The sequence below is a fragment of the Amborella trichopoda genome, chromosome 3, assembly GCF_054954075.1.
Source record: "Amborella trichopoda isolate Santa Cruz 75 chromosome 3, AtrichopodaSantaCruz75HAP2 v2.0, whole genome shotgun sequence".
Lineage (NCBI taxonomy): Eukaryota > Viridiplantae > Streptophyta > Magnoliopsida > Amborellales > Amborellaceae > Amborella > Amborella trichopoda.
Genome location: NC_142338.1, coordinates 55,599,280 through 55,620,511, shown reverse-complemented (window position 1 = coordinate 55,620,511; position 21,232 = coordinate 55,599,280). Strand labels below are relative to the sequence as shown.

Genomic DNA, 21,232 nt, shown 5'->3' with positions numbered 1-21,232 from the left:
ATGTTTTATTTTCATCATTTTATTTTTCCCAATTTTAAGTATCCTGGTCAATCCATTTTAGTTGTGAAGGTGAATGGGTGGCTATCTTCTTATCATTTCATTTTGTAGTGCGGTTTTTGAACGAAGGCTTGGAACCAAGCTTGTCCTTGAGTTGTGGACGGTCCTACCAGATAAGATAGCAGAGAGATTCAATTGTTGTATCACATCAAAAAGCAGACCACATCGAGTCCCTCTCTCTCTCTCTCCCTGTAGCATGAGCTGGAAAGTTGGAAAATGGGGCTCCTGTCACTATTTCTGAGTTGGCCTTACAGCACAAGTGGTCCATAGAGGTTGAAAATTGAGTTGGAAAACGGAGCACCTGTCACCATTTCTGAGTTGGCCGTACAACAAACGTTTCAACTCGTGCCCAAATTTGGGTCAGTGTGTTGCCTGCTTTACTTAATGGAGAAGCACTTTGTTGTGGTCGTTGTTTGCTCATCCTATTACAATGACTTCTAAAGTTGGGTTGAGTTTTTGAACTACTTTGTTGTGGTCGTTGTTTGGTCATCCTATTAGAATCACATGTAGAACTTCTAAAGTTGGCTTGAGTTTTTGAACTAGACGGTCCATCGCGTACCTGCAGGTCTTTTTAAATCAAAATTTCTTACTTTTTTTTAATGAGAAATATTCTTCTTTTTTGTTTAAAAAAAATAAAAATAAAAAGTCTATCTACATTTTTAAAATAAAATTAAGAAAAATAACTTTTAAAAAAGAGGACATCTCTGATTTTTTTATGAAACGAAAAGAATTTCATTGTAGAGAGAAAGGGAGCCGTTTTTGTGGTTTTTCTTCTCCTTGTTTTTGTTAACGTTGTATGTGGTTGAGGATTGGGATCCCTACGTCTATACTTTCTTGTTATCTCTAAATAAATTTTAAGCTACAGGTGATGCTAGTGGTAATGAAAACTACGACTGTATGACTAAAGTGTATGGGTGCTATCAAAAACGACCCCACCACGTTATGGATAGTGAAACCTTATCCAATTAATGGATAATAAGACTTGACATAATGTCCTTTTTCACATGGTTGGCCCGAGACATTAAGTCCAGTGAATTTCCTACCCTGCAAACGTTACCTCAATGTCACATCGGGCAAGCAGCCAACGGTACTAGAAATATAATAATGCTGTAATCAGAATTAGTCCATAGGTACTATGGCGATCCACCATAAGGTAATTGTGAGACGAGTTTTATATAAGCAATGGCGGCATGCAATTGGACATAGGTTCGACATGTGCCTTGTATTAAAGCATAAGCTGAAATTCAGGGTTGGCTATAGACATGGACCCGATCCGGGTTTCTGGATAGGGTCCGGGTCTGAGTCCCAAATTATCTTTTCATCATTGGATTTGCGTCCGGTGACTTCGGTTCCAATCAGATTCGGATCGGGGTTCGGGTCCCATAATATTTTTTTCTGATCCGAGTCTAGGCCCAGTAGGACTCGGACCCGTTGCCATCCCTGCTTCATGAAGATGTGCTTAGCCTTTGAGCTATACTTGGACAATTTATGTTAAATTTAGGAGATACAAAACATACTCAAAACTCCTCTGTACTCTAACTGACTTTCTAGTTTTAATGGGACTCGCTAATATACAAGAAGCATTATTATTATTTTTGACCGACTTTATTGAAATGCTAAAAGGAAATTACATCAAATCAAACAATAATAGAATCAAGGTCAACACCCTTTTTAGCCAAAGAATCAGCAACCTCACCTCGAAATATATGGGAGAAAGAAATACATAAAGAAGCTGAGACATCCAAAATTTGTAGCCACAGGACCGAAGTTCCCAGGGAACATACTGTTTTTTCCTACACCATTTTATGACGTTCAAAGAATCCCCTTCAACAATACAAATGTTCCCCAAGTTGCGGTATACAAAAATAAACAATCCCTTGAGTAAAGGGCTCATCTCTGCAAGATTCGAAATAATAGTGTTCTCAAAACAATCTCGAAAAATTCCCCCAATACCCGCCGAACCTGGATTACCCATTGAGATACCATCAAAATTAATCTCAAGCCATCCAAAGGGAGGAATACATCATAAAGCCTTAGGTCTAGCTTTTTTCACTCCTAGTATAAAAAGATTGGAGAGGTTGGACATGATATCCAGTTTGGTAATTCCCCATCCTTCCTTGGTCACAGAAAGAGAATACCAAATAAACTGTTGAATTAATGGAACGACCTTTTGAAAGGGTAAGAGTACACCTTCAAAAGTCCTTCCATTCCTTTATTTCTAAATTTCCCACAACATCATACCTAATGCAATCTTCCAGACAATTCTCCATGTCTTAGGAAGAAAGGGCATTGAGAACTGTGTGAGCATTTCAGATACCTTATGCGGCAAAACCATAGAAATCCCAACCAAATTAAACAACCAGTGCTAGATCCGGGAGGAAAAAGGGCAATGCATCAACAAGTGTGCAACAAATTCCCTGTCTTGTTTGTAAAGTAAACAGACATTAGTTAAAATCTTACCTTGCTTCATAAGGTTATCAATAGTCAAAAAATTTTGTTGTGCTGCAAGCCAAATAAAAAGCTGAACTTTATGAAGAATAGGCCATTTCCAAATATGGACAATCTCAGGAAAGGACCACTTGCTGTATCTGAGATTGATATTCCAAAACAACCTATCCCCTCTTCTTTCTACTACATCTCCAACAAACAAATCTGGTTCAGGACCATACAGAAAAGGTTAAGGAAAACAACTTCAAGGGTGAACATTCCAATCCACTTATGATGCCAAAATAAGGCCTGCCTGCCATTGCCAACTTTCTATTTAAAATACCCCGAGATCATAGGTTTACAATTAGAAATGGTTTTCCAAGTATAAGAGACCTCTTTCCCTCTACCTCCATTGAGCCATAAATTGTGGTTGTCCATCCCATATTTTGAGAGAAGCACATTATATCAAAGATGATCTTTAAAACAGGTACGACGTCACCACCATTTACGCAGTAAAACCTCAATAAATTTCCTACTATTACGAATACCAAGGCCCCTTCACGTTTGGGAGTACAAACCCTATCCCATTTGACCAAATGGAACTTTCTATGCTCTTCCCCCGATCCTCAAAGGAAATCTCTCATCATTTTTTCTATCCTTCTTCCCACTGAAGCCGGAATTTGGATCAAAGACATCTGGTATACAGGCAAGTTGGTTTAGCAGGAACGGAGCAAAGTTACCTTACCACCAAAAGATAAGTACTTGTGCTTTCATAAATCTAACTTAACTTGTATTCTTTCAATTACCTTGTCCCATACAACAATAGGGAATTTAGAATCCGAAATTAGTAGGCCCAAGTAGAAAATAGGAAACGAACCCACCTTGCAACCCACCACTCTTCCAAGATTCTCAGCTAGCCTCTCTCCACAGTTAATACTCAGCAAAGACGACTTGTGAAAATTTACTTTGATCCCCAAAACCACTTCACAAATTTCAAGGAATCTTGCAATATTTTCCAGTTGTTCTGCTTTAGCATAAAAAAATACAAGTATATCATCCGCATATTGGAGATGAGACATAGTGACATCAGAGTTTGCAATTTGGAAACCTGTAAACGCTTCGCTTCTCTCAATGTTACTAAGCATGAGACTAAAACATTCTGCATAAATGGTATAAAGAAAAGGCGATAGAGGACCACCTTGGCGAAGTCCCCTAGAGGCATTAAAAAAACCAGCGGGACTTCCTTTGAACAAAATAGTGAAGTGCGTAGAAGAAAGGCACCATAAATCCAGCTTCTCCATCTATCACCAAAACCCATCAATTTCATAACTTCTAGCAAGACCCCCCATTCTACCCTATCATAAGCCTTCTTCATGTCCAACTTTAGTATAACACCTTCCACTCTGCTCAGGACACAAGAGTGAATGCATTCCTGCGCCACAAGAACACTATTTGTAATATGCCTATCCTTGATAAACGCCGATTGAGACTTTAAGATGAGGGAGGGAAGAACTTCTTTAAGTCACTTAACAAGAATTTTGGCAATAATTTTATAAGGTAATCGTAAATAGGCTAATAGGTCTAATGTCAGAAAGCTCATTGATATTCGAGTTTTTGAAAATTAAAGCAAAAAACGTAGAGTTAATACCTTTAAATATCTGACTTCTAATAAAGAACTCACTTACCATGGCTAGTAAGTCCTCATTCAAAATATCCCAAAACTTTTGAAAGAACACCATAAGGAAACCATCTTGACCCGACGCCTTATCCCCAGCCAAGGCAAAAACATCATTTTTCAATTCCTCCATAGAAATGGGTCTCTCCAGGTGGCAAGCATGGTTCCCTTGAAGCACCTTAAAGGGCACATTGGAAAATCTAGGACTCAAGAAAACCTCTCTAGAAAAACCCTTCTTAAAATGGTTCACTACACTATATTCTATGGCCACAAAGTTCTGAGGATCTATTCCAAAGATCGTCAATCCTGAAACATCATTTTGTCTTCGGCTAGAGGAGGCAATACAATGAAATTTTTTTTTTATTGAGGTCGCCTTCCTTCAACCACTTATTTCTTTAACGCTGCTTCCAATGAACTTCCTCAATCCTACGTAACTCCTCAAGCTCCTTCAATTTCAGATTCTTATCAATAATCACAGCCTTAGATAATTCTCCACTATTATGCATATCAGACTCTAAGCCTTCAATATCCGCAATGACCACATCAATCTTGGCTTTAATATCCATCTTATTCATTCTCTTCCAATCCAGCAACTTCTGTTTAACATACAACAATTTTTTGTGAATTTGGAAATCCATCTGGCTAATCACCGCCATATTCAGCCTGGTTCTTTTAATGATTTCCATCGCATCTTTTTCAGCTAACCATCCCACCTCGAAGTGAAAAGGTCTGGGCCCTCCCCTCAAACTTCATGTATTTAGAAGAATGGGGATGTGATCTGAGGAGAGTCGCATCACTGATTTCACAGAGGCTAGTGGGTAAACTTAGTACCAACAATAGGTAGGTAGAAGAATGCATTGGTCTCAATGAAATTATTAAACTTTTTCATCAAAAAAATAATTGGGTGGCCGGCTAAACATTCATCAGGCCACGTAATAAGGTTAAAATCCCCAGTAATGACAACAACATATGGCACAGACGGAATTACATAATGCATGTCAGAAATAAAACCATCGTTCAAAGAAGATGCATTTGACCCATAGACGTTCATAAAACCCCAAGTAAAATCCACGTGAGGACCCCTAAAACCCAACAAATTATATCTGATAATAGTCTCAAAAGAGGAGAGAACCGTAGGATCCCAAAGAATCCATAGGCCTCCAGAAGTACCCACTGCATCAATACCAACAAAGGACATTATCCTCTAGCCCCAAATTTCCCTCACCCCCACAAGCGTGGGGCTAGGAAGTTTTGTCTCCTGTAATGCCAAAAGTATAGGTTTATACTTAGCCACTAAAAACAAAACATCACGTTTTCTTTTGGGGTCACCCAAACCCCTCGCATTCCAGGAAAGCAAATTCATTAGAACGGAAAGGTAGATGATAAAGAACCTGGTCCAGAAAGACCACTACCGGAAGGGGCTTCTTTGAGCAACCTTGATTCAAAGGTCTCTCAATCAGATGAAGACGATGAGTTTGAGCTCCACCTCATGATCACGAATAGCAGGAGCAGCATTATCTTTGCAAGTCAAATGATGCGGCAGTTTATAATTCAAAGTTAATATTCCTATAGTAAGCTATTAATTGATGCAGCAGTTTTTTTGGCAAGGAATGACTGAAAAAAAATTGAAGCGTGACTCACCTAAATCAAGGGAACATTAACACTAAAGTAAGTTATTAATGTTCTCAAGTCAAGGATTAACGCAAACGAGAAAAATAAATTAGGAAACAAGGAAGAAGAGACCGGGTTGCCTGTGAGAATAATGATTGAGTAGGTTCACTGTCATTTTCTAAAACTCATATGTTTTGAGGATAATTATTTCTCTACATGTGTGAGAATTAGGATATCGCACACGCGCGCAGACACATAATAACCACTTTTCATTTTTGGCCAATTTTTGGCCACTTTTCATTTTTGGCCAAATTGGTGTATAAGTATTGATAAGTTTCGTGTCCACTAACAGTTTTTAACACTTTAATATTTTTTAAATTGTTTGATACATATTATTTACCATAAGGAGTTTCTAAATCATGGTTAGGAATGCAATGGGAATTATCCAATCAGCAGGTTCATATCATGGATAGGAATAGAATGGAAATTGTTACCGGTAGTCACGATCATAAATGGTGCACAAACAAATAAATAGTTACTGGGTAATGATTTCATGCAACAGTTGTATGGTAACATGATGCAACAATCTTTAAAAATCATGTTATGACCATTTATTTGATCCAAATTTTGAATATACATTTTTTTCATTCTAATGAACAATTACAAAAAAGAAAAATTTGAAAAAATAACCTAGAAAATAGTTTTTTGGCCCAATTAACACAGTCCGTTCATTTTGGTGAGATGCTTAGATTTAGGCCTTAGAATATTTTTTCATTTTCAATTTTTTTGCATGGCTTTATTATCATTAGATGAACAATGTTAAAAAAGAGAAAAATTATTTTGAATTTGTAAAGGCTAAGATCTTGAAATTCACTAAATGAATGGTCTAGATTCGTTTTTGGAGGGGACTCATTTTGATCATATTTAAGGTTCAAATTGAACTTTTTTTTTTTTGTTGGGGATTGATTATTGAGATGAGGAGCATGTATGTGCAAACTTTTGGGTCATACAAATATCACAAAATGTTGTTTTCTAGAAGTGTCGTTGCATGATACTATGATACAACGTTGCATGAAATCACTGCCCATAGTTACTAGGTTGGTTTTCATATTGTGGCAATATTTCATGACCTTTTATATTGTTAGTTAAAAATTGGAATTAATTAGAATTTGGCTATGTTAGCTGCATTATATAATGTAGGGCACGATCAACTCAACCACCAAGGGAACCACAAGGAATGAAATATATAAATATATAGTTTGAAACCACAAGAGAATTAAATATATAAATGTATAGTTTTTTTTTTAATAAGAATAAAAGTAGATGCAATTTTTGGGGATTGTCGACAAAGTTTTTATTTTCCGTTTTACAATTTAGTGAGAAAGATAGGCTTCTACCCACTTTTTTCAAGTAAAATAGAGAGTTTAACTATTTTTTAAAAATGCCAATGGGTGCAGTAGGATTGAAAACCATAACGTGATAACTAAGAGTAGGGGTGCCACCACCACGACCCAGCCCCTTTAAGGTCTCTCTTATACAACAATTAGGATGTCCACCAGAGAAACAGAAACACAACCAGAAACGTAGATTTAGGGCAAAAGTTGCATTTGTTATGTTAGATGTAGAAATCCAATTATTACACATGATGTGGAATCCAAAGACAGAAGACGACAAGGTACAAGGGGTCTCTCACAGGCATAAATGTGGAGCATGGGCCACTTATTTTAATAAAGATGGCAAGATTCTATCCTATATTTGGGACCTCTGTTACTATGCCATTTTCATCAACCATAACCAAGACCCTGTCACAAAGGAAAACTGGGAGGATAATTGTTCCTGGGGGAATGATTCGAGGCTGCACATTTGGATTCTCCCTCTCAATTGTTGCTGCTGCAACTTTACCGTCAACTCCCACCAACTCTGGCCATGAGCTCTTCCCTGTAATCACAATAAATCCATTTTCACTTGCTTTCTATTGGGATTAAAATTTGGGATGGTGATTGGGCACATTTGTTGTCACAGTTTGTTTTTTCAAAGCAAGACCGAGGCCCATTCGGGTCATAGTGTACATGTACTCCCTCGGACAAAACTCTTACCTAGGAGCATTTCGTGGATCTACAATTTTGGCATCCACTTTATAATAATTACATGAGCATTTCCAGTAAAAATTGGATTTTAAGTTACTAAGCACTTAGATCTCGCTATCCAAAATTTGGACGGTGTTCATTCAATCTAAGGACGCTATCTTTTTTCGGCAAGTATAGAGTGGGCATTATTTTTTTTTCTTCTTTGAGGTTGGTCACGGATTACCTCCCAAAATTTTGGGCTCCTAAAAATACACATTCATAGGGTATCTTCCTAAGGAAGTGAATTCATGACATGTCCATTACGGGAGCATATCATTTTTTGGCATCCTCCTTGTGAAACGTTTCTATGACACTCCAACAACATATGAATTACATCTGACCCCACTAAGATTGTTCATACCCCAATGTCACGTCAAACATTATTTTATTTTTATTATTTTTTACAAAATATTTTTGTAAAAATAAATAACCAAAATGCCCTTGCAAATTTCATGATTATTCTAATAATTTTTTATCACCTAAAATATTTTATTATTATTTTTATCATGTGCGCCCTTGTCAGATATATGCATGCCCTAAAATTTGCTTTAAAATGATTTATATAGTTAAAATTAAAAATAAAAAACTCTGAGCCGTCTGATCAAGATTCGACCATTAAAAGCCAATTCATGACATTGTGACTCAAGTCATCTTAGCCATCTACCCAGACCTGATGATTGAAACTAAGGTCACATATACTATATAGATGGGTGGGGTCACATAGAAAGCCTTACTATTCTCCTTTCCGGTAACTTGTCATGTGTATGTTCTAGTTAGAAGAACATATATATATATATATATATATATATATGAATATGAAAAGGCTTCTGTGAGCCAATGGCCTCACAAGAAAAAATGAGTCAAATGGCCCAGATTGAATTTGGGCCGATCTAACGATCACGGATGCCTGATAGTGTTTGAATTTTAAATTTTTTTTATACAAATTTAAATCACTTGAAATTTTAAGCGTGTGTTGATAAAAAATAGGTGAATATTTTACATGAAAACAAATGACCAAAATACGTATGTAAATTTTTGGGGGTATTTTGGTCACTTTAAATTTACGGATTATTATTTTTATATTTTTATTAGATGCGGCTTGATAAGAAGAATATTTGCCTGAAATTTCAAAAAATTTAAATTTATAGAAAAGAAATTAAAATTCAGACACTCTCGACCGTCAGATCGGCCTAGATTCAATCTGAGCCATTGGGCTTATACTATTATGTGAGCTAGTGGGCTCACAAGGTTGAAACTTAAAAAATGTAGAACTATGGATGCACCTCAAAAATCTATTGGCAAAGGTTGTTTTAATATTGAAAACCCCTTTAATTGGTCATCTAGACATCGAAATGTATGACTATAAAATAAAAAGAGGATTTTGAGCCTAGAAATGGTGTATCTTACAACACATTATCTAGACTGTCCATTTTCAAGATTTTCATATGTTTATAGATCGATTTGACTTTAATCATTTTTAGAGTTTAAAATTTTATATTAGATTTGAAAATAGATTTTGAGATAATCTTAAAAATATTTTACATCAAAATTATATGTTATAATAAAATTTGAAGGTGCGCCTTAAATGGATTGTTTAAGGTTGCAACCTTATGGAAACCACACCCATATATATGTGAGATTGTCTATAAAGAGACCATTTATCATTGTATAAAGAGATCGCCATCACTATTGTTCCTTAAACTTCAAAATGGGTGGTTGTAACAAAGTTCAAAAAAAAAATTATTGAACTTCAAAACCATCAAATTTAACATCTAATGAGTGCGAATAGTTATGACTTTATTATACCAAAGATAAATGGTCCGCTTGTAGACAATCCCTACATATATTATATATATATATATTCATCTTTTTTTATAAAGTTTAAAACTTCAAAAAATAGTGTAGACCGATAGATCTATGAGAACTTGAAAATCTTGAGAATTCACGATCCAAAAATACGTTATAAAATATACTATTTTCAAATTTTTGAAAATCCATTTTTTTTCTCATGTCCATGCATTTTGATGTTGAGATGATCAATTTGAGAATAATTGGGTATCAAAACAACCTAGTGAAATTTTTGAGGTAAGTGCATAGAGCTTCGGCTTTATATAAACTTATATATATATATATATATATATATATATATATATATATATATATATATATATATATATATATATATATCAAGAGTAACATAATACTTGACAACTATATTAAATAATAATATAGTGATCTCAGCTGTCCAATCTTCGTCAGATAGTTCAAAATAAGTATTACTATGTGAGTTTTAAACTTTTTTTTTTCTAAAAATCGTATCGAGATGATATTTTGAGTCTGTGTACTAAAAAAAAAAGGCGTGCAAGAGAGAGAGAGTTTATGGTGAATAGACACTAAAAAAGTCTTAGAATCTTGATTTAAAGATGGAAGAAAATGAGAGAGTGTGTGAGAGAGACTTACCAGGAGGGCAATCCGAAGGTGATGACATCTTTTCTCTTGCGATAGATCGTAGGACATGAATAGAGCGCAATGTTATTTATAGAAGGAGATCTATACTCTTTGGTTGAGTGGTCTAGGTCTCTATGGGCCCATAAGTTGAACTTTCAACAGCAAGTGGTTGCCATAATTTTCAAAGAAACGTCTATTTTCACAAATCAAAGCTGTCAATGCTTTGATATACACATGTGCAATGCTGTCAAAACATGTGCAATTCTGTCACACCACCATCTCAACACTCTAATGAACGGCCCATACGTTTTCATGCAAAATTAGATTCTTATGAAGAGTACCATCGTAGCCGTCCATTCATAGGATGGTAGTGTGAAAGTGTTATGGTTCTATAAGACACTCTTTGAAGTTTGAATAGTTAAAAGATGATGCCGGGCACGCATTACTTAGATGTCACCTTTTTTAACTGAGAAAGATGTCAATCCTTATCTTTTTGCACATACACAGATTGACCAGCTCAGGCTTGAGAGAGAGCGCACAAGAAATTGAGAAGGGAAAAAGTGTGATATTTGTTAATATTATAGGCCCTTCATTTGATTTTTGGCTAGGTTTTTTGTTATTTTGGGGGCCCCAATTTGTAAGTATTGTGATGTTTTGCTTGCACTAAGCTTTTTTTTTTGTTTTTTTTTGACAAGAAGTACTAAACATTATTTTCACCGAGGAAAAATCTTATATAAGGCGTAACTTTATACTATTGAAGTGAGGGGCAATTAAAAAATCTCTCGAAAAAGTTGTTTTGATGTGACTCTCCAATTGATCATCTCGACTATCTGTTTTATGTTGACTGCCTACATAACACAATTCACTTCCTTCATTTGAGCTTGAGAAAGATTTAGAGAAAATTCAAAGTTCCCACCCTTCCTAGACCAACTTGAACCATAGAGTTCCAAAAGCATTAAATTTTGAACTTGACCCAAATTGATCTCATTCCCTGCCTAAGCAAGACCCAGAGGTACTAGACGCTCTCACTGTCTTCAGTGAAATGAACACCTAGAATTCAAAATTTCAATATGCAAATTGAAGAAATGGCTAATATGCACTCAAGATAAATCATTTATGAGTTGCATGCTCAAAAGAAGTGCCCTGGGAAACAATCCCCCTGCTGATTTTCCTTCAATGATGACTTGGATTAGACAGAAACCAATATATCATTGTTATTACATAAATAAAGCAAAAAATAGAGCACCATAGGATGAAGCATTTCTGCAAATGCATATATAGAACTTATTCAAGTTCTGATTTTGATTTTTCTTTTTTCCTTATTTCCTTTTATTCAGTACAAAGTAGTTACAACCTTATCTATCCTATAATTGGCATCCTTATTATAATGTCATATTCATCAATCCAAACCAAGACCCTATCGCAACTGATGACCGTATGAATATAGAATTCCGGTAGAACGACTTGAGCATGGACGTTCCGATTCTCCTTCTCAATTGTATGTAGGGAAAATTACAAAAAAAATTTCTAAAACTACACTTATTATGCATCTTACCCCCAACTAAGCTTTTTCTCTCACTTTTTTTTTCCAAGCAAAACTTAACCCTAATTAAGCTTTTCCTCTCACTTTTTTCCCCCAAAGAATGTTTCCTGGCAAATACCACCAACCATCTCAAAAATTAAAAAAAAAGAAAAGTACTCTCTCTTTACCGTTTACCAACGCCTCTCTCCTCCCATACTTTACCCTTTCCCCATGTCACTCTCTCCTTCCTCTTTCCCTCGAGACCTAATTTTTTACAGCAAGGGGACCCACAATCTACAAACGCATTCACGACCCGAGCTCCATCCCTCTTTCTTGCGCTCTCTCCCAGCCTGAGTTGTCTCCCTCTCCCTCTTCGAGGGATTTTTTGGCCCGAGTCCTACCCTCTCTCTCTATCTCTCTCTCTCTCTTCTCTACTGTCTCCTTGAATCTAGGGCCCAATCTCTCTTCTCTACTGTCTCCTTGAATCCAGGGCCCAATCTCTCTATGTGAAACAACTATCAATATCTTTGCCCTAGAAAGCTTGAGCTCGATTTAATGATGATGGTATTTGGTTTTTCTCTCTAAACTGCAACTCTATTGCAAATTATTTGTGATTACAAAACGGATTTAGCCATGAAATCCATTTGCCACTTAAAAACAATGTCATCACCACCTAAAAGCAACATGTAACTCCAGTTCTCCTTATTATTAGCTAACATGTAACACTACCCAAAAGCAAAAAAAAGAAAAAAAAAAAAAAAAAAAGGTTGACGAATAGAGAGCCAACAGTGGATTAAGCGCTCCAGCACTGTGTAAGTGCGCTCTGGCAATGAAACGCTCTGGAATCACATCTCGTCGGTGCTGTATAAATGTGCTCCACCAATGGAACACTATGGAATCACAGCGCTCTGGCATTGTGTGAGGTCCAACAGTAGAATAGTGCTCCGACACTGTGTAAGTGCGCTTCGATAGTGAAGCACTCTGGAGTCACAGGGCTTCGGCACTGTTTAAGTACAGTCCGGTAGTAGAACACTCTCGAATCACAACACTCCAGCACTGTGTAAGTGCACACATGTAGTAGAATTTCTAGAGTCACTGGGCTCCAACAGTTGCAAAGGGTGGCTCGACACTTAAGTTTCTGAAATATTGGGTGCGGCAATGCGATTGTGTGCTCCGGCAATGTTCTACTGGAGTCCAAAAGTTAACGTGAAATCTAGCCAAATTGTGTACGGGAAGGGCATTTTCATCTTAAAAAAATGAAAATTTTCCCTTGGGGGGTATTTGCATAGAACGTTTGTTTTTTGGAAAAAAAGTGAGAGAAAAAGCTTGGGGATAAGTTGCATAGAAAGTGTAGTCTTGGGGTTTATTTGTAATTTGCGCTTATATGTACTGCAACTTTGCTTTTGGTTCCAACCAGATCAGGCCACATGGTCTTTTCTGCCTTATCCATCCAAATTTTATCATTTTAAAACTATATATATATATATACACACACACACTTCAAATTTCAGATCATTCCGATTAGTAAAAATAAAAGAAAAAATAAAACACTACCAGACAACTGTGACCATGCGATGAAGTTTGGATGGTGATGAGGGTAGGCGAAATCACTGTTCATTTTTCCTATAGGCATTTTGTAGTATCTTATATATATATGAAAAATACTGAGATTAGTCCAGTAGCTCATATGAACATATGAGCCCAATGGCCCAGATTGAATCTGGGCCGATCTAACAGTCACGACCTATTTTCGCATTTGAATTTTAAGTTTTTTTTTACGAATCCAAATAACTTGAAATTTTAGGCATGTATTATTCTCATCAACGTGCACCTAATAAAAATATTGTAAAAATAATTTGTAAAAAATAAATTGACCAAAATACCTTTGAAATATTTTAAAGGTATTTTGATCAATTTATTTCTTGCAAATTATTATTTTTATATTTTTATTAGTTTCTCTTATTTGTGAAAAATACACGCCTAACATTTCAAAGTATTTGGATTCTTAGAAAAAATATTAAAATTAAAATACGAAATTAAGTTGTGACCGTTAGATCGGCCCATATTCAATATGGACCGTTGGGCTCATATGAACACATATGTTTATATGAGCTAGTGGGCTAATATCAGTATTTTCCTATATATATGGGAGTGGATTTTGTACGCCCACTCGTTGATTGCTACAGTAAACGCCAATGGCCCAGCTCAGATTGAATCTAGGCCAATCGGACGGTCATTATCTCATTTCGTATTTTAATTTTAATTTTTTTTTTACAAATCCAAATCACTTGAAATTTTTGACATGTGTTCTTCTCATCATGACGTACCTAATAAAAATAATAATTTGTAAAACAAATTGATCAGCATACCCCTAAAAATTTTCGGGGGTATTTTGATCAATTTATTTCATGTAAAATATTTTTTGATATTTTTCATAGATTCGTCTATTTTTGAAGAAAACACGGCTAAAATTTCAAGTGATTTGGATTTGTAAAAATAAAAATAAAAATTTAAATACTATCGGACATTCGTGATCGTTTGATCGGCCTAAATTCAATTTGGGTCGTGGACGTTTACTGTAGCAGTACGCACGTAGATTAGCCCACTAGCTTATATGAACCCAACCAACGGCCCAGATTGAATATCGGCCGATTTGACGATCACGAATGTCTCGTAGTGTTTGAATTTTATTATTATTTCTACAAATTTAAATCACTTGAAATTTTAGGTGTGTGTTCTTCTCATCAATGCGTATTTAATAAAAATATAAAAAAAAGTATTCATAAAATAAAATGACCAAAATACCTCTCAAAACTTTTTGGGGGTATTTTGATCAATTTATTTCATGTAAAATATTTTTTTGATATTTTTAGAAGATTCACCAATTTTTTATAAGCACACGTCTACAATTTCAAGTGATTTGGATTTGTAGAAAAAAAATAAAATTTAAACACTATCAAACATATACGATCGTCAAATCGACTCAAATTCAATCTCGACCGTTGTACTCGTATGAACGGACTAATCCCAAGTTTTGCCTCTGTGGGAAATGATGAGGTGCGCCCCATCGCGTTTTCCATGCTTTTGCTCCCAACGGCTGAGATCATTATCCTCGTAATCAACGTCCCAGGTTTACATGGGAACAATTAATGGGTCCTGCAACTGCCTGCAAATTTGTCAGCTACTCTCTCTCCCTGTTGCTCTCACCCTTCTCTCTCTACGCCATTTTACCAGTCTCTCTCCCCCCCGTCAACTATTCTCTCTCCCTGTTACCCTCACCCTTCTCTCTCTACGCTCAGCCATTACCCATTTTACTACTCTCTCCTGTCAACTACTCTCTCTCCCTATTACCCTCACCCTTTTCTCTCTACGCTCAGCCGTTACTTCTCTCCACACCAGAGGTGAGTTTCATGGCGTCACCTCTGATTTTTATTTTATTGGGATTTTTTTGTTGACTCTTATTTTTTGGAGGAAGTCTTGCACTATATTCTTGATTGTTGATGTGCCCTTGCAACTTGGTTGTAGATGGTGTCCCTTACTGTTATTTATTCACCTCTGATTTTTTTGTATTGGATTTTTATTGAAACTCTTATTTTTTAGGGTTTTAGAGTGACGCTAGTGGTGTTGTTTCTCATATCTGATTTTTTCTTAAATTGTGGCTTGAATACACCAATTTGTACCACTGTATTGTAAACCAATGCGCCGATCAATTACTGCAGTTTAAAAAAAGGTCAAGAATGCAAACATATGGGTTTGGTTCTACTTGTACGCTTTCCCATAACAAAAATTTTCCAAAATGAATATTGACAACAATAATAACCGTAGTCATTACGCAAAAGAAAAACATAAACTATTGTATACGCCATAAGGCATCAACAATTCGTTGTTGAATGACCATCGGCCTAGGCTTGTCCATGAGATGCACTTGCTTGTCCATGAGATGCACTTGCGATACTTGTGATTGATTCCTTTGTTGTACATGAGGATGTCTCAAGTTCAAAATGTAGTTTATCACTTTCATATATTCATCGCACCATTGAAAAAAAGTACAATTTGGACCCCGATAGTACATTCCTCTAGGGTTGGATAGGAAACTTGATGTACTTAAATTACATGGTATTCGACACCGCAGACGGTGTGGATATCCTCCATTGTTTGTGGAAGCTGATGACATCCTTATGGGTTCAAAGGTCTTGATCTGCATCCACATTTTATAAAAAGTAAACATAATGATGGTACTTAGTCATGCCAAGATCAGACATTGAAATGCAACATTGAAGTGCTGGAATGTATGTGAATAAGGCATGTAAAAATAAATTTCAGCAAACTCAATAACATCTATTCACATGGAAAATAGACATGTTTTATAAAATTATCAGCAAATTCAATAACATCTACCTCTAATCCTGAAGTGACTGTTCTGTGGCATACAAATATATGTAGACATTTTTTTGTAAATACGACAGGTATGGTCAAAGACTATGGATTGTTGTGCTTCTTGTACAGGTATGTCTCTTTTGAGGGGAGCATTCCTGTACAAATATTGAGCTTGAAATCTCTGGTTTCTATTGATATTTCTTTAAATAGATTAGTTGGGGAAATCCCACAAAATTGTTGTGCTTGAGCTCAAATCTCATAATCTTGCAGGAAATGGAGTTCTGGAAAGGATTTCTGATTTCTCAGGCCTGAAATCAATTTCGAGGTGGAGTATTGGGTCTAACTTTCAGGAATTGTTGAAGATCTTTGACATCAGTGAAACCCAGTTTCACGACCACATTTGACATATAAGCTCCATTTCTGATTGGGCTAATTTGATTTTCCTCGATACATCATCTAAACAAGTTAGTGGAGAGATTTTCACCGACTTAAAACAAAGCCCACTCTCTAACACACCTCAATCTCGTTCAGTCTTTTCTTTCTACAAAAAGTCCCTCTCATGAATGAGCATTGAGTCTGTCAAACTACAAAAAGTCCCTCTCATGAATGAGCCTCGAGTCTGTCAAGTATATAAACCGACTTACAGGGGCAGCTCAACAATCAAGAATATGGTCAAGGGCTTCCTACAAAAAATTGGTGTATCCAAGCCACAATTTAAGAAAAAATCAGATATGAGAAACAACACCACAAGCATCACTCTAAAACCCTAAAAAATAAGAGTTTCAATAAAAATCCAATACAAAAAAATCAGAGGTGAATAAATAACAATAAGGGACACCATCTACAACCAAGTTGCAAGGGCGGCTCAACAATCAAGAGTATAGTGCAAGACTTCCTCCAAAAAATAAGAGTCAGAAAAAAAAAAAAACCCAATAAAATAAAAATCAGTAGTTCGGCGCAAATGGATGAAATACGCGATGGGGCGCAATAGAATTTGGAAAAACTATTTACTAGATCGTGTCTTTAAAAACAATGAAAGTGTATACTTTTCCTTTTTATGAGATGATCCTAAGAGATGAATACAAACTTTTTGGAAGTGTACACTTTTGTACGGTACAACAATCATTTTTCATGTATAATATAAGTAAAAGTTTATGGGTGGAGCTTGGATCCAAAATTTCGCCGGTCTATCGTTTAGGCCACCTCATGGTGCAAACTATAAAGAAAAGTTAACGGTATTCGTTTGATAGACAATTCAACACACACAAAATACACCACCTTGTGATCTAGTTCACATAAATTGTTTGATCATGTACCTGGAATGCGTTCAGAAATGTTGGACTACATGTGACAATGCAGTACTTTGACAACAATGTGATAATCTTCGACTCAAATCCGAACTTTATTACACAAAGTAATCCTTTGAGAATATGACTCCATATTTCATATTAGGTTTGGTAATGGGGCCTGGGCCAGTCAAGCATTGGCCCAAGCTTGGACCTGCCCAGCGTTGGCCCAAGCCTGGACCAGCCCGGCATTGCCCCAAGCCTGGCCCTGTTCCCCTGAGGGCTAGCCTGGACAGGGCAAAAGTGGCCCTAGCTCAAGGCCTATTAGGGCTGGGCCGGCTAATTAAGAATAACAAAAACAAAACATAGCAACATAATGGTTGGGCCCCGTGGAATCAGGCCAGTCCCGTCTAGGCCCTTGCCCAAGCAAAGGCCCGCCTAAGCCATGGTGGCCTGGCCTTGGCCAGGCCCTCAAGTCATATTTGTAGCCCAAACCTAGCTTTTTAGAGCTGAGCCGACCGCACCGGGTCGGGCCACCCTGCCCATTGCCATCCCTACTTTACACTGATCTACAAAACAGGTCGGGCTAACTTGTGTGCTACCAGGCTAATCAGGGCTTAGGGCCACACTTTGAAATACATGGGCCAGGCATTCAAGGACCAAACAAAGTCAGGCTTGACCCGGGCCTAGCACTATATCTACACGCATAACACTTTGGGCAAGGCTCGGGATTCAATGATTTATTTCAATCTGGGCCTAGGCTGCAAATGATTTACTTTTGGATCGGGGCCTAACTAGAAAAAGTTACCGATGATTAGGGTGGCAATGGGTTGGTGGCCCTCCTGGCCAGTAGGCTTTGCCCTAAAATTTTAGGGCCTAGGCCATAAAACGTAGCCCAAGGGCCAGGCCAGGTCTATGACAGGGGCAGCTTCGTTCTGCCCGTCCTAGTTGGCCCTCATTTTTCTTTTCTTTTCCTTTTATTATATTTAGTTTTTTCTGGCCCCGCCCGGCCCAAAAATGGCTAGGAGTGGACTTAGGCCAGGCCTGGCCGGCCGTATTGGGAGTAGGGTTAGGCCAGGGCCGCCATTGCCCGCCCTAATGTAGGATTAAGGCCAGGTGAGGTTCGTCGATACCCAGCCCACTAGCAGCCCTAATCATGGCTTTCTCATCCTCGTTTTTTCTCCCTAATTTCTTATGGTTTAAGAAACCCTAATCTCACGAGAAGGTAAACAACTAACATTTTAAGAGAGAAGCAATACATTCTTAGATTAGGGCCATTTCCATTCATTACAACAAACACAAATGAATAATAAAAGAAGGGAAAAGTTTATATAAGGATGCAACCTAAATGAATAATAAAAGAAGGGAAAAGTTTATATAAGGATGCAACCTTATAATGTAGAACTATGGATGCACCTCAAAAATCCATTAAAAAAAGTAGTTTTAATGTTGAAAAACTCTTTCATTGATCATCTCGAGATGTTATGACCATGAAAAATAAAAAGATATTAAGTCTCAGAAATAGTACATTTTACAACATATTATCTACACTGTCCATTTTCAAGATTTTCATATGTTTATAGATCTATTTGATTTTAACCATTTTCTAAATTTAAAATCTTATAATTAGATATAAAAATAGATTTTGAGATAATCCTAAGAACATTTTACATCAAAATTATATGCCATGATAAAATTTGAAGGTGCATCTTACCTCTACAGCTACGGATGCATCCGTATGCCAACTGCACCCTTATGTGAAATATGAGTGACAAAAATTAAAAATCAAAGAGCGAGGAATACAGTGATAAAGATAGAGCGAGAGCTCAGCACCGGGGCAATTTGTGTTGGACACCATCTCTCTCTCCTTTTTCTGTCTCTAAATGGTTAATATTTATTATATTAATATATGTACAAACCAAAATCTATTGAAAAAGATATTTATCTCTGCACGGCGCGGGCACAATCCTGCATGAGTGGTTTGCGTGGCTACACGACCCGGCCGTAGAACCTGGCCACGGGCTTGGTCTGGGTAACTTGGTACCGGTTTGGGTAACAGGGCAGAGTGGGGCGTGTAAGGCCCTGGGACAAAAGTATTTAAAAAATAAAAAATACGAAAAAAAATCTTAAAAATATGTTTAAAGTAGAACTAAACGAAACACATCTTAATGAGATTAAAAATAAAGTGAAAAGTAGATTTTAAAAAATCAATTTTCAATAATTTTTTGTCTAGAGGTATTTTAAGTAATTAGTCAAAAGTAAAGTAGAAATTTCTAATAAAAACAAAAACATTTATTAATAATAGTGGACAATGCAATCACCAACATGATGTGTGACATCACCTACAAGATGCATTAATTGTTTTTTAACTACTAATAGAATGCTCCTATTTTTTTATATAAATATCCATTATACCCTTTTAAATGACAAAAAATGCTCCTATTTAAAAGGTTTTGTATTATAATTCAAGGGTATCTATATGTCCAAAAATATTGAAGACTTTAAGAGTATACACCACCTAGTGATGTAGTATAAAAAAACCCTTTAAAAATAATTTAAAATAGAAAAAAAATGTAAAAATAAGTATTTATAACCGAAATACTTTCCAATCTTCGTCAAAAAGATGAACAATATATAAATTATAAAAACACGTAACAAATAAATTTCTTATGAAAGAATATTTTTTACAACTTGGGAACTTGACTACCAAAATAGGGTTTAATTAGACCCGCCAATAGGGCGGTTATAGGTAACCCGGTATGGTGCGGTTTAACTTTAAGACTGGCCTGCATGATTAAGGTCAGCGTGAAAAATACGCCCATTATTTTATTTGCAGTTATCGATCAGATCTGACTTTGAAAGCTGATTCTCAGTTGGACTTATCCATTGAGGCTCTGCGTTAAATATGGGAAAGATCACCATTCCTTGCCGCCACTTTGAATAATCACTAATAGTTTCCACTCTTCCTAATGAACAGAGATAGAAAAAAAAAAAAAAAGGTGGGTCCAAATATTCAAGTAAATCCATGGAATTCTATCCATGATCCTAGAAGATCATTCACATATTCAGTTCTTCTTAACTCCGCAATGGTTTTGTACATATTTGGAGAAGTTACAACGAGAACACATGCTTCATTGAGCTGAGGGGGCATTTGGAGTGTATTTCGCAAGGGAAGTGTTTGGAGGGAAGGAATATCTTTGAAATAGATTTTAAAAAATTAACGAGTTGATTCAGAATCGCCCCCATCAATTCAATTCAGACGAGGGATCCTTAATTTCATATTTGCCTCAAATTAGGGAATAATCCTTAGTTGCTTAGAACCCTAGAGCTTATAATACCAAATCACAGCTGGTACTCGAGTATCATTTCTTGTTTTCATTATTTTTCCTTTTTTCTTATCAATGATTGATGGCAAAAGACCAAAATCGGAAAGCCCGAGAATCAACCACGCAACTTGGATCACTGGGTCCCCAAGTCAACACGCAAATTCTTATTTTCTAAAGGATGCCGTTTGAATAAGTCTGAAATCTTAAATAATCAAAGTGAGGTTGTTCATCTATTGATTTTAAGTTTTCACAGGTCCACAAGAAATGGGAATGGGAGTCCTTACAGAAGCGAGTAAAAGCGTGACAGAGACATTTGCTGATTTGAGTAAGAGGACACTATACGTCAATAATGACCTGCAGGTCCACATTATAACCAT

The 21,232-nt window shown here is 36.4% G+C and overlaps 2 long non-coding RNA genes across 3 annotated transcripts; one reads left to right on the top strand and one right to left on the bottom strand.

Annotated features, from left to right (window-relative positions):
• Positions 1-1,643: 1,643 nt before the first annotated feature.
• LOC148782980 (uncharacterized) lies at positions 1,644-19,417 on the bottom strand. 2 transcript variants are annotated; one of them, XR_016051800.1, is made up of 2 exons: positions 19,244-19,410; positions 1,644-4,755 (listed from the first exon to the last, which is right to left on the bottom strand). It is a non-coding gene; the product is annotated as an uncharacterized LOC148782980 (long non-coding RNA). The 2 variants fall into 2 exon arrangements; XR_016051802.1 differs by lacking the exon at positions 1,644-4,755 and adding an exon at positions 15,698-16,064 and having other exon boundaries at positions 19,244-19,417.
• On the top strand, positions 15,068-16,741 carry LOC148782981 (uncharacterized). The gene is made up of 2 exons (XR_016051803.1): positions 15,068-15,267; positions 16,514-16,741. It is a non-coding gene; the product is annotated as an uncharacterized LOC148782981 (long non-coding RNA).
• Positions 19,418-21,232: the final 1,815 nt, after the last annotated feature.